Source organism: Panthera uncia, chromosome A2, assembly GCF_023721935.1.
Source record: "Panthera uncia isolate 11264 chromosome A2, Puncia_PCG_1.0, whole genome shotgun sequence".
Taxonomy (NCBI): Eukaryota; Metazoa; Chordata; class Mammalia; order Carnivora; family Felidae; genus Panthera; species Panthera uncia.
This window is the reverse complement of record NC_064816.1, coordinates 89,060,951-89,072,107: the sequence shown is the minus strand read 5'-3', so window position 1 is coordinate 89,072,107 and position 11,157 is coordinate 89,060,951.

Below are 11,157 nucleotides of genomic sequence, written 5' to 3'. Positions count from 1 at the left end.
AGGTGACGGAGCAATGAATTTAGACATGGGAGCATAATGATTCAAGCCCAAATATAAGAGGCTAACACAACATGGCACAAAAAGCAAGCAGGATGGGAGTACCATTAGCAAACAACAAAACTAAACCAAATATCTGGACTGTCTATGTAAGAGAATTAAAGTAGCAATTTGGTTACATTCTAGGCTAATGGGGGATATAAAAACTACTGACAGGATGTATCCAGTAATGAGAACACGGACTTCAATATCAGGACAAAAACCCAGTTGCTCAAAAAATTGAAATAATGGCTTGTTAACGTAGTCACTTGAGAACTGAGGCAGAGGTGTAACACTGAGGTAGAGCTCATTCTTTTGAACTAGTAGCCTTACAGTTAGAGGCAACCATTATTTCTCATCCCATCTTTCTCCAGGGATCATTTTACATGTCCTTTACATGCCCTGTCTAAGTTCAAAGACTGGGACTAGAGACTACTTAGGTTTACCCACAGTTTTTCTTACATGATCACGACACTAGAATAACAACCTTAGAAAAGTGACCATGTGCCTTGGATATGGAAAACCTCTGCTTCAGTGATCAGAAGTGCCTCGGCTTCATTAACTGGAAGTGGGTGGTAACTGAGAATTCAGGGGAGCTAAAAATACCTCTCATGTTATTCCCGATTATGTGGAGGATTTTTTTTTAATGTTTATTTATTTTTGAGAGACAGAGCAAGACCGAGCATGAGCAGGGGAGAGGCAGAGAGAGAGAGAGAGAGAGAGAGAGAGAAAGGGAGACACAGGATCTGCAGCAGGCTCCAGGCTCTCAGCACAGAGCCCCACGCAGGGCTCAAACCATGAACCCTGAGATCATGTGACCTGAGCCAAAGGCAGACCCTTAACCCACTGAGCCACCCAGGCACCCCTATATGGAGGATTTTTATAACAACAGCTCAATGACTAGGGGTGAGGCTTCTGCAATTACTCTTGGTATCTTCATCTACGCAGCATTTATTACTAAAAAATCCTTTAATTATGACATTAAGTGAATTTCATTGCAAAATTTATAATTATAAGAGAGTTACCAACATTTAAGCCATCTCCTGTGAATGTCCACATTTCACCTTTATCAGACTAAACTGCATACCCCATTTCTTAATTCATTTTTCTTGCCGGGAAATGGTGCTGCTATCCCCATCTTCCTTCCTTCTAAGGAATTAATGATATTCCCCAGGGCATATTCTAGTTCCCTTATTAAGAGAGGAGGAATACATATGAGGGAAATAACTGCCATTAGCATAGCACACAGAGGTCACAATCTAGGGTGTCTATCAAACCCAGAAGTAAGAGCATAAACTTAACAGCAGGTAATTGGGGGTCAGAAGTGGGGAAGCTGAGACCTGAGAATGAAAGTCTCAGGCAGAAGAGAATATAAGCCAAGAGTTGGATAGGGCGAGAGGAATCACAGAGGAAAAGAAACAAAAATAATAATAATAAGGTTTGTTAAGCATCTTTGGCAAAATTGGAAACTGTGGTTGGCACTAGAACTACTTTTGGTAAAAGAACCATAACCCAGTGGTCCATGTGTGAGGTGGGCCTGTTCTCTAGTGTGAAGTTGAACTGTCCATGGAGAAGGAGCTGAGTTGGTCTAGCTGTATGTACCAGAAGACTGGAGGGCAAGGGCTCAGACTAGCAGACTAGTAAGGAAGGTATCGTGTAGTGTAAATCTACCAGCTGAAAGAGGCCACTGATGTTCAGTAACTTCATGAGCTCTAGAAAATCAGGCAATGGTAAAGCAGGGAACATTATCCACCATGTCATGCTTCTTCACCCATCCAGTCATTCATTCTTCCCTCTAACCACACACTCATCCGACTAACCACTAAGTAGTTATACATTCAAGAATTGTTAAAAAATAGAATTACCCTCTGATCCGTTAATCACACTAGCTGGTATTTACCCCCAAAATACAGAAGTACTGTGTCAAAAGGATACAGGCATTATTGCATATTTACACTGAATGCCATGTTTATTGCAGCATTATTTACAATTGCCAAATTATATAAGCAGCCCAAGTGTCCATGGACAGATGAATGGATAAAGAAGGTTCATACATACATATATACACATATGCACACATACATTCACACACACACACACACACACACACACACACACATACATAATGGAATATTATTCAGTCATAAAAAAGAATGACACGTTGCCATTTGCAACGATGTGGATGGAACTAAAGAGTATAATGCTAAGTGAAATAAGTCAGTCAGAGAAAGACAAATACCATAAGATTTCACTCATGTGGTATTTAAGAAACAAAACAAATGAACAAAGGAAAAGGAGACAAACCAAGAAACAGACTCTTGACTATAGAGAATAAACAAAAGGTTACCAGACGGGAGGTTGGTGGAGAGATGGGTGAAATAGGTGAAAGGGATTAAAGAGTACTCATCACGATGAGCACTGAGTAATGTAGAGAATTGTCAGATCACTAGACTGTACACCTGAAACTAACACAACACTGTATGTTAACTATACTGGAAATAAAATTAAAAACATATAATTCTATCATTGCCTTGCTAGTTATTCAAAGTTCTCTTTCACACTTTGCCTAAAAGGAGGCTTTAGAAGCTTATTTAACAGAAAAAAAAGTAACATTTATGAAGCAAAAGAAAGCCTCGTGTTAACCATTCTCAATGATTCATTAAAAGGTTGAAAAAGAATTATAAATTGAATATGACAGTTATCTTAACAAGAGTCATTTTTAAAACATTAGGTATTGCCAGTGGGCATTTTATGTTTCAGTTCAATAAGAATTCTGTAGTAATTAATTACTTTTAATAATTAATATTTTGGGTGCAGGGAGGGAACATGGACTTTTTCACACCAAAAATTTACATTCATGCAAATAACAGGGACATATCTAATGTGGCAAGAATTCTGACTAAAGTAATGCTTTTAATTGGAAATATGGCTATTTTGCTACCAAATTATTTTATTATCGTAATGATGATTACACAGTAACACCCACTGAGCATTCATTGTAAACTGGAAATCTGCTAAGCACTTCACACTTGTTAACTCCCTTAATCTTCCAAATAACCTGATGAAGTATTATCTATTATTATTCCATATAAAGGTATGGAAGACAAGGCACACACAGGTTTAGAAACTTGCTAATCACTGAAAAGCAGAGACTAAATTAAGAATCAGATCTGCCTGACTTCAGAACTATTAATCACCATGCTAAAGGCTGTCCCAATTACTTAGGTTTTATCCAGTTGCCACAAAATTTCAAGCTGCCTCTGCTAACATTTTGTGGATTTGGGATGATACCAAGGCCCTAGCTCCCAGAGAGTGTAGGAGGAGTAATTATAATTTTAAAAATCTATTAAGTTCTTGAAGCTGAGAGATAGGCACTAGGAAAATACAAGGTGGTAGTCTTGTTTCTGCTGGTTGTGAATATGTGCCCTGGTTATTAAAAAGGAAACGAAAAAATCAATTGCTGCTCTTCATATCTCCTTGATGGTAATACCAGCTCAGAGCTTTGAGGATTGAATTCATATTCTTTGTATGAAAGCTCACATTTGACCTTTCACTATTATGTGTAAGAGATTGCTTTAAGAATTCTAATATTCTCTAACCTGTTCTATTATATTGTCCCCAAATAAGATCCTGCTTCAAAGACAGTGCATTCCCCTCCTCTGATCAAGTGGCTGTCATGGATTCGGAAAACTCTTTTGGTCCCCATTGTCTTCCTGAATCTTTGCAACAGACTGGATAATGGAAAACTCACTGTAGGGGGTTTTATTCATTGATTTATTTTATTTTTGTGATGGGGAAAAAATATTCCTTGGAGACTGACTAGCTTGAATCTCAGCCTCTCTCTTATAGAAGTTTCAGTTATTTCAGTATAAATTAAGGAGAGTAATGAGTAGCTTGCAGAACTGCTGTAAGTATAAAATGAGTTTATTTTTATGGAAGCACTTAGCATAATGCATGGCAAAAGTAGAACTTGATGTCTAGATATTTTGTGTGTATATGTAAACATGGATGCATCATTGTATGCATGTGACACTAGGAAATTATTTTTAAAAATACCATTCTCTCATGAGTCTACAAAGCAACTTTAATTTTCTGATGGAAATTTGAGCAAGTGAGAGGAGCCCATCTCAACCTCACTCGACCATCTCATCTGAGAGCATGATCAGTTCATGCTAGTCAATGCAAATTTGGTTGATGCAATTAGGAGATTCAGAGGTTTTTATCTCATGATAATTGTTTAAATTTTGGACTATTTTGGAATACCACACACAGTCAAGAGATCATCATATGCACTCATACTTGAACATTAATATTACTAATATTGATTTTCCTAAAGATGTCACTAGTTTCTTTATAAAAAGAATGCTCTTTGCATTATAATAGCATCTACCATGGAACTTTTTATTTAGAAAAACTCAATAAATACTTGTTGAATAAATAAAACTCATGAATTAAAAGGCAGAGAATGCCATTCCCACTACATAATAGATAGCATGGCCTGCCCTGGCAATTTAAGTCATATCATGGAGAATGAAACTGATGAAATGATGGCAGATCGGTATGATCCTAAACATATGAGGTTTTAGGTGTTTAGAACAAGATATATATATATATATATATATATATATATATATATATATATACACACACACATTTTTTTTTTAATGGAGAGTCTAAGGTCTAAGGAACTCAATGAAGGATTATCCTAAAGTAAGGAAGGGTAGTTCTGCACACAGATTCACAACCAGAACTACAGATTCTTGACTTTCAGTACTCATCTGACCTTGCCATAATCAACTTTTCGCTTTACAATTCATTAAGAATCTGGTAATGGGTTACCCGACTTGGACTAGAAAATGACCAGAGTGGGGCGCCTGGGTGGCGCAGTCGGTTAAGCGTCCGACTTCAGCCAGGTCACGATCTCATGGTCCGTGAGTTCGAGCCCCGCATGAGGCTCTGGGCTGATGGCTCGGAGCCTGGAGCCTGTTTCCGATTCTGTGTCTCCCTCTCTCTCTGCCCCTCCCCCGTTCATGCTCTGTCTCTCTCTGTCCCAAAAATAAATAAAAAACATTGAAAAAAAAATTAAAAAAAGAAAATGACCAGAGTTATACCTTTCCATCAGTGCCCACGTAGGTGTGATGTCAGCCACTTCCTAGATTTGAACGATTTTCCCTTCTTATTAATAATTCATTTCAGGTACCCAGATTAGAAGACAAATACAACCACATTAAATATATGAACTCTTGCCTCTGTGTAGCATGTTGTGGAGACAGTTTGGCATCATTTCTAATTTGGAAAGAAATGACAAATTTCTGACTTACTGGCAAAATGGCAGAGTGAAGATTGCATTTCTGATCATGAAGTAACAATTAAATACTTAGAGTTTGCTTGTATAACTGCTTATTTTGGAAAAGCTTCCTAACTGGCTGCACTTGAACAGAGACTATTTTTGAAAAATACATGCATTTCTATTAGAACCACTGTTCATCAGCATTCTACACCACCAACTACATCTTCTTCAGCATATATTAATATACTTTTCTTCCACCAGAAAAACAATTTAGAAAGAGAGTAAGGCAGTCTCAGACGCACCCTAAGATAATCATAACAGTAGCTGTTGCTTCATTGCTTACCTACGCTTGTCCACCATGAAGGCAAAAAGGGGGCCGGTATAATTTCCAGATTGCTTATCGATTGAATACAGGTGCTACAATGTACATGTTTTAAAGGTCATGAAATGGTTTGCAGAGGTTTTTAACAATCAACGAAATAGTAAAATACACAAAAACTGATGAGCCTTGCTGGACACAATATATTAGCTCATCAAGATGCAAGGACTACCAAATAGTATACTTGGGTTGGGGAGAAAAAGAGGGTGCATGAACAGATATGCAAACTAACCCAGGGTCAGGGAAGTGGTTGAATCCATTAAATAGCAGTGCTTGGCCTGCTAACACCCATTAATGAATGCATGAATGAATAAATATATTGAGTGAAGGAATAAATACATTCGATTTCTCTTTCACTTTTTGTCTGGGTGCGTATTGTGCTATAAGGAAGAGCATTGGAATGCTGAAATGTGTATGGTGGTGTCAAAACCCATATAATTGTACAAATCAAGAGTGAACCCTAAGATAAACTACAAACTTTGGCTAATAACAACATATCAATATCAGTTTATCAGTTGTATCACAGTAACCTACCACACAAATGCAAAATAGCAATAATAAGGGAGATTAGTTGTAAGAGTTGAATAGATAACATGGGGATTTTCTGTGCTTTCTGCCCAATGCTTCTGTAAACCTAAAACTGTTCTTGAAAAAGGTGTCTCTTGAAAAAAAAATGTACGGCAAAACTACATTTTGATAGTCCTACTTTCATTGCACTCAAAGAAAAACAATGTACAGTGTAAAATTAATCTGATCCGTGCTATATTATGCATATAGCTGAGCTTGAGGCTTGCCATGTGACAAATGCAAACTTCTTTGTATGGAATGATCTTGACACTCTCAGTTCCTTTCTGTCATTTTCCCTGAGACAAAGAGCAGCCCTCGTCAACCTTCAAGAAAGGCAACCTCCTGGCAGACCGTATTTACAATCATTAGATCCAATGGAAGATCAAGGGCAAAATTTCTACACTTGAAAGAAAGATCCTAGAATGTGTCTATTGTGTGGGTGTATAAAACATGATAAGAAAAGGAATTTTCTTCCTCCAGACTGACAATACTGTCCCATTTATAAAAGTAGTAATTACCACCCCATCAATTCAGCCCACAGATAAGTATAACTGTAATGAATATAGACATATTGCATTCATCTAAATTGAATACATTTAAATGAATACATCCATTGTGCATTAGACAGAAAGTGCCTTCATTTAGCCATTACTCCTGCTGTAACTACTTATTGTAAAAACGCAATTAATAGTGTCTGACATTTCATTTTCTAATATAAGAGAAATCAATGAAAAATGTCAGGTAACTAAGTTTTCTAGAAAGTTGCAAGTGACACCTGCTCAATTACAAGACTTTTTTTTTTTAATTCAATATTTCAAGCGGTTATTTAGGGGAGAAATGGTCATTAAGAGATGCTGATCTAGACACTGTTTCACTGTGGCTTGGGAACTGGCTTGCAAGTATGCTCCCTTAAATAGATTGAGGTGATTGTCAGGTAAGTTCTCATTCCCAGGTCTTCTCAGGTTCTTCCAGTACTAATCTGTTCAGTTCTAAAAAACTGGGTTTACTTTCCACATGTGCTAAAAACAGGCCCAGGAACTCCTGAAGTGATGTATGAAAAGAGGATAGTGCCAATGGCTTCGCTTTTAAGGACATGCAAGCCAGATAAATGCCAAAACTGCAAGGGCATTGTCTGTTTTCCTGAATGTCTGCTATCATGCCTGATAAAACGTCTACTACATTTGGTTTATTCGTTCTATAACCAGGGATGTTTAAAAAGTGACTGTGCTCACAAAGGCACTTCATTATTTCAAACTGGCTGCTTCAGGCTTCTCTCTATTGCAATTCTAATAGGTAATTTACTTTCAAACTTAGAGAAAACTAGCTATTGTGAGAGAAGTATGCTATACTGAAGCTCTGTGACTCAGATCTTGAAGTATTAAGTGCAACCTGGGAAAATGTGTCAAAGTAAGGAAAACCTATTAAAATGCTAGCTTGAGAAAAAGGCATTCACATGGGCTAAAAGAAATGCTATAAACTAGATTATGTTCATTTCAGGATCATGAAATGATGCACAAAAGCTTGGCTCCGTTGTCATATAATTTGGAAGAACTATTTGTCACTTATATTTTATCTATTTATTATTAGTCTCACAGAACTTTGCAAAATATAGTTTAGTGACTTCAGAAATCCCTAAAAAGGAAATCTGCATACCAGTTTTATGGTTACACACTTGCTTTTTGAAAACAAACTTAAAACACTTGTCGTTTGAAGTCATAAAGCCTGATTACCAGCTGGAAACTGGGTCATAATGGTAGCACCGATGGTACATCCCACCCACATTGTGGCCAAAAGACTATAGTTGCTACAAATTTTCAAAGTTGCTTGAGCACTTGGAGGATCCGTACTTATTTAACACCAGTACCAATTTAATAAGCCATATAGCTGTGCTCCAATCTATTATGTGTGTGCACGCACACACATAGCTGTATGCACTGCGGATAGAGCAAGTCTAAAATCAGAGGTAGCTACAGTAAAATAGAAGTTGTGGGTCCATTGTAAAAGAAGGGGAACAGAAAAGTTAGAGTCATTATAGAAACATGTAATTGGAAGGGACTTCAGAAATTCTCCACATAAAGAAATTTAATCCAGAAGCTTTATGGTTTGCCCGGGCTGATGTAGGATAAGTAGCAGATTCAGGATGAGAATTCAAGTTCTTGACTTGTATCTCTGAGACCGATGGTAGAGCAATTAATTCTATTTCTTCACTTGGAAAATGAGATAGACCTAAGGAACTAGATTTTTGTGTCTCTGAAACACAAGAAGTACAAATGAATATTCAGTGTTTTAAGCTGATATAGATGTAGATATAGATACAGAATATTCCCTTTCTTTTTTTTTTTTTTTTTATTTATTTTTGGACAGAGAGAGACAGAGCATGAACGGGGGAGGGGCAGAGAGAGAGGGAGACACAGAATCGGAAACAGGCTCCAGGCTCCGAGCCATCAGCCCAGAGCCTCACGCGGGGCTCGAACTCACGGACCGCGAGATCGTGACCTGGCTGAAGTCGGACGCTTAACCGACTGCGCCACCCAGGCGCCCCAGAATATTCCCTTTCTTAAACCACACAATCAAAATCTACTTAACAACATACTTAGAAAATTATGTTCTTGCTCTTGCAATACCAGAAATAGAAAATTTTCAGTTTTAAACAATCCCATACAGAAGGAGAATCACCCTCAAATATACCATCCCCCCTTCCCTTTATTCCACAGAGCTATAAAAAAAAAAAGCATTTAGAGCTTTATGAATCCATAGATCATTACAGATAGTTATCTGGGACTGAGCACTGAATTTAGCCAGTACTAAAGACTGGCTCTAGAAAGGAGGAAGTTACCATCTTTTCTGATATTGGAGGGATATCTGAGGTGAAAAGAAAGAAAAAGCAAAAAAACAAAAGAATTCATACCTCACCTTTCTTTTTTTAACTTTTCTATCCTGCCCTTGAAGGAGTTTGGTACAGGGTAGGGATTTAGTTGTGCTATGAAGGTTTGAATTAGTTACTGTGCTATTCCACTGTGCAAGACAATGTAACACACAATTCCTATTTTCAAAGACTCTCAGACCACCTGCGGGGATAGAATTATTTCACAAATTGCAAGCCACAACACAAAGGGATATATAATCATTTGGCTGGGATTTAAAGTGCTATGTGGGGGCGCCTGGGTGGCGCAGTCGGTTAAGCGTCCGACTTCAGCCAGGTCACGATCTCGCGGTCTGTGAGTTCGAGCCCCGCGTCAGGCTCTGGGCTGATGGCTCGGAGCCTGGAGCCTGTTTCCGATTCTGTGTCTCCCTCTCTCTCTGACCCTCCCCCGTTCATGCTCTGTCTCTCTCTGTCCCAAAAATAAATAAAAAACGTTGAAAAAAAAAATTAAAAAAAAAAAAAAAAAAAAAAAAAAATAAAGTGCTATGTGTATTTAGAGAAGGGAAATAGCCATGCTGTTTGTAATGTGCCAACATACCTAAGCAGAATAAGCCTATTATGATAGAATTTTATAATGAGTTTAAATTAATAGTCTTGGATTTGACTTTTACATATAAAACTGAATAATATTTGATGGGCTCTTTAATTCTGGAGTTTATGAAAGTACATAAGTATTGCTGAGCATGAATGAGCCCACATCTTGTGATGTGACTAATGCAGATTTTACTCTATGTGCTAATAAACAAGAAGCCACACAAACTTTAGGGAGGCTGTGATTCCTGTCCTCCACTTCCTCTTCTATTCCAGCTGGTATTATTTCCGCTCAGTAGCTAAGACAGGAATGATGTTCCTGCTTATACTGTTCCTCTGTACACCGTTTGTGATTGTTTTCCCAGGACATCTCTTTTGGACTCTGCGTCTTGTGTCAGAGTCTTTACACAAAGTCTAAGTTCACTTTGAATGTCCAAAGCACAATGAAGTGATCTAAAAAAATTGATTCCTATAGAATGTTTTCCCTCTATCCATTATGTCAGAGAAAATCCTGACTGGCTGCTGTCTGCCTAAATACTCTGGAACCTGTATCCTTATTAATGGCTGCATTTATCAGCAAATCTCTAGTTTGTATTAGCTGCAGTGGTGGCAGGGGACATTTATACCCCTTTTAGTAGAAACAAGTCTCTTCTATAACATAAAAAGAAAAGAGAGCCTTCAATGATACGAAACAACTTCCAATAAATAAATATATTAGGCATTCCCTAGGAGCAACAGCATAGGCTTAGGCAAGAGAATCCCTCTTCATTTACTGCATGACCAAATATCACAATGGCTTTATGGCTTTACTTTGGATTTCCCTGTAGGGTAGAATGCCAAGAGACAGAAAACAAAAAACAAACAAACAAAAAAGTGGTAGTAAAACCTGCATGAGGAACATGGACAAAGACATAGAGTAAGAAAAAGAGACACATGGGATAAATAGAAGAACCTATATTCTCTCATAGAGGAGTAGGATACAAGGCTAACGAGGAGGAAAGAACCAGGTTTGTGGCACTGAAAAGTAAAATTTTAACATAATATATTGGAAGGCATAAGTCATAAATATTTTCCTTAGTCCTAGGTAATTTTTTTAGCCAATAACTATTTGTGGGGATCGAGAGGGATATAGCTCTTCTAGGATTGTCTATGATTTGAAATTTAAAGTATAGGAAGGTTGGGGCACCTGGGTGGCTCAGTCGGTTAAGCGGCCGACTTCGGCTCAGGTCATGATCTCGCGGTCCGTGAGTTCGAGCCCCGTGTCGGGCTCTGTGCTGACGGCTCAGAGCCTGGAGCCTGTTTCAGATTCTGTGTCTCCCTCTTTCTCTGACCCTCCCCTGTTCATGCTCTCTCTCTGTCTCAAAAATAAATAAATGTTAAAAAAAAAATTAAAAAAAATAAAGTATAGGAAGGTCAACAATACTTACATTT